Source organism: Anoplolepis gracilipes, chromosome 6 (genome assembly GCF_047496725.1).
Source record: "Anoplolepis gracilipes chromosome 6, ASM4749672v1, whole genome shotgun sequence".
Taxonomy (NCBI): Eukaryota; Metazoa; Arthropoda; class Insecta; order Hymenoptera; family Formicidae; genus Anoplolepis; species Anoplolepis gracilipes.
In genome coordinates, this window is record NC_132975.1 from 2477889 (window position 1) to 2481262 (window position 3374).

At 36.9% G+C, this 3374-nt stretch overlaps 1 pseudogene; it reads left to right on the plus strand.

The window, feature by feature from the left end:
* The first annotated feature begins 847 nt into the window (after nucleotides 1-847).
* Nucleotides 848-2212, plus strand: LOC140666452 (uncharacterized; annotated as a pseudogene).
* The last annotated feature ends 1162 nt before the right edge of the window (nucleotides 2213-3374 follow it).

Consider the following 3374-nt stretch of genomic DNA (forward strand, 5'->3'; position numbering starts at 1 on the left):
TTTTGCGATTTTCGTAATAATTACCGAGAAATTAATTAAGGGGTTATACTTAGTTATAAATGTCGAAAAAAATCGAAATTTTTTTTATTTCATTTTATGAAAGTACAGCCTCTTAAGAATATTTTCTCAAAATTTCAAAGCAATCGGAGCAGTAGAACGAAAGTTATGACTATTTATAGCGCGCTACCTGAGAGTGCGGCTCTTCGTGCACAGCGCCCAATAGGCGATGCCGTTACTTTTTCTTCGCAAGCAGGCCTCTATTGTTTCCGTGAATTTTGGAGGACACTACTCGTAAATATACGTTAGTATTAGTATGTTTACAAACGCCGGAGATATTTCTAGAACCCTCGATCAGTTGTTTTCTGGCTTTCGAAGCAGTAGCATCGAAGCGAAGAGTAATTTTTGTTCGAACAACGTTTTTCCGACACGTTTTTGGAAGTTTCTATTAATAATGAACAAAACGCAGAAAATTTCGCGCCATATCAGATCGACTAAGAAAATACAAAGATCAAGGCCGAAATAAAGGAGATAGTCTTTCAACCCAAAGACTGCAGAGACCGACGAAAGCAGTTTTAGTGCATCTTGAAAAACATTGAAACATTGTGATGAGGTGAACGTACCGGTTGATCATTCAATTGAATATCGAATTATCAATTTTATATTGGTATTTACGACTCTTTCACAATTTGTAAAGTGCAAAACTTGTGATGGTGATATTAAATTTGCTCCGATGCAGACACGAGGACTAGGATTTAAAATTGCGTTAACTTGTGATAATTGCCTACAGCGAAAAATCAATTCTTTTATAAATCATTCTTTCGAAATAAACAGACGCTTTATATTTGTAATGCGATTACTTGGCTTAGGAGCAGCGGGCTGTGAAAAATTTTGCGAGCTCATGGATATGCCACCGTTTTTGTTTCAAACAACTTATGACATTATATTGAATCACATATGTGATTCTGTGAAAGCGGTATTTGATAAATTTATGACATATGCTGTGCGTGAAGAAATTGAAAAGACGGATGGACCGAATAAAACTCATTTGACAGTATCTGGTGACGGTACGTGGAAAAAACGTGGATTCACATCATTGTATGGAGTTTCTTCCTTGATTGGATATTATATAGGCAAGATTATTGATATTGTGGTGAAAAGTGCATATTGCAAATGGTGTGAAATGTGGGATAAAAAACAAGATACAGCTGAGTATGAAGAGTTGAAGAACGCGCATGAACCTAATTGCACAGCAAATCACACGGAATCAGCTGGAAAAATGAAGGTCGATGCTATGATAGAAATGTTTCAACGTTTCGAAAAAGTGCATGGTGTAAAATACACGAATTACATTGGTGACGGCGATTTGAAAACGTACACTGCCATAAAGAATGTAAGGCCGTATGGAAAACTGGAAGTAAAAAAAAAAGAATGCATTGGCCATGTGCAAAAAAGAATAGGCACTCGATTGCGTAATTTGAAAAAGAAAAATACAGGGTTCGGAGGAAAAGGAAAGTTGACCGGGAAAATGATTGACAAATTAACGATATATTACAGCTTAGCGATTCGTCGTAATCCTGATTCAGTTGAAGCAATGAAAAATGCTATTTGGTCAACGTATTATCACTACAACTCCACTGACAAACATCCACAGCATGACAAGTGCCCGGCCGGCAGTGATTCATGGTGTGAGTGGCAAAAAGCTTTCGCAGCGCTGCTCGATGGTAAAAATAAAAAACAAAATAAGATGCCTGACTTCGAGCATAGCTACAAACCTCTTCTTCAAGACGTTTTAAAAGCTATAAAGTCTACTTATGAAGATCTTTCAAAAAATGAATTGCTGGAAAGATGCCTAGGCGGATTCATGCAGAACAACAATGAGAGTTACAATCAACTCATTTGGAAAATCACTCCGAAGAATCTTCCTGGAGGTATGCAGCCGGTCCAAATTGCAGCTTATACATCTGCCTGTGTTTTCAATGAGGGAAATATTGCAATTTTGAAGATTTTTTAAACTTTGGGGATATCCTGTGGCTCTCATGCCCATACGTTTGTCGCAAAGGCAGATAATCAGCGCATGTCGATCGCCGAGCAGCGCGCGCAAAGTGCCTCTAAAGAGGGAAGGATCGCTCGACGACAAAGCCAGATCAACCATCTGGCTGCCAAAGATGCAGAAGGGACCCTTTATGGCTCTGGAATAGATGACTCTATGTAAGTTCGAAGAAATTAATTTTATTTATGAAAAAAGTAGTCTTAAAACTTTAACCGTGATTATCTCAGAATTTTGTTTTTTGAAAAGTACCGTTGCGGTGAGCATGATTTGTGGAGAACCATTTCACCGATCGATTTGAATCTTTGTCGTGTTTATTTCTAATTACAATGGCTCCCTCGTGAACGAAGGGATTTTCATTTGCACCAAAGTTAACATTTTTATGGCCAAAAAAACCGAATTTTTTTACCTCTAAAATCGAACTTTTTGGCAAAGTCGTCGCCATTTATTTAAAAAACTACATTTCGATAAACCCTTCGTTCACGAAGTCCGCAAAGGAATATACTAACGAGATCTTTTTGATTTTTTGATTTCAGATAAGCTCTTCCAGAGTTATCATGCTCACTGCAAGCGACATAGAAAAAAAGGAATTTTAGCAGAACGGCCATATTGTCTATTATAAACATATATTGACCAGAAAAATCATACAAGTACCTAAAAACATGTTCAACTTGGTGTTGTGAAACATGTCAATAAAAATTTATTAACATTATATAAAAAAAATCATAAAAATCTTTTAATTTTCCGCATCCTAACTAGGTATAACCCCTTAACAAAGATTGTCAAATCCGCACGAGTACAAGCGCGTGGCGAGAAGGCCCATCCTAGTGCTACGCGGTTACTGAGCGCGCTACTCATAGGCAGCCATTGCTAGTCGTAGGCCGCTTCTCCTATCATTCAATGAGCGCCTAGTGACCGCATAGCAGTAGGATGGGCCTTCTCGCCGCGTGCTTGTACTTGCGCGGATTTGTCAATCTTTGTTAATTAATTTCTCGGTAATTATTACGAAGATCGCAAAATGGTAAAGGACTTTTCTATTCGGTTTGACCTGCTCTATCTGCCTATGAAAGGTGGGACGATTATTACCGGACACCCTGTATAACAAAAATAAGAAATAATCATTTTTAATTTTTTAAAGATGATCATTTCCTATATCTTGTTTAATATTAATTAATCTATACATAGCATAAAAATAAATAAATTTTATTACCTTATTAAGAATTATTATTATTTAGATGTAAACTTGAGAATTATAATTGTATATTAACGTAGAGAGAAGAAAGGAGAAAAAAGTTATTAGGTTATACAAACGCGCTATGATTGGTGG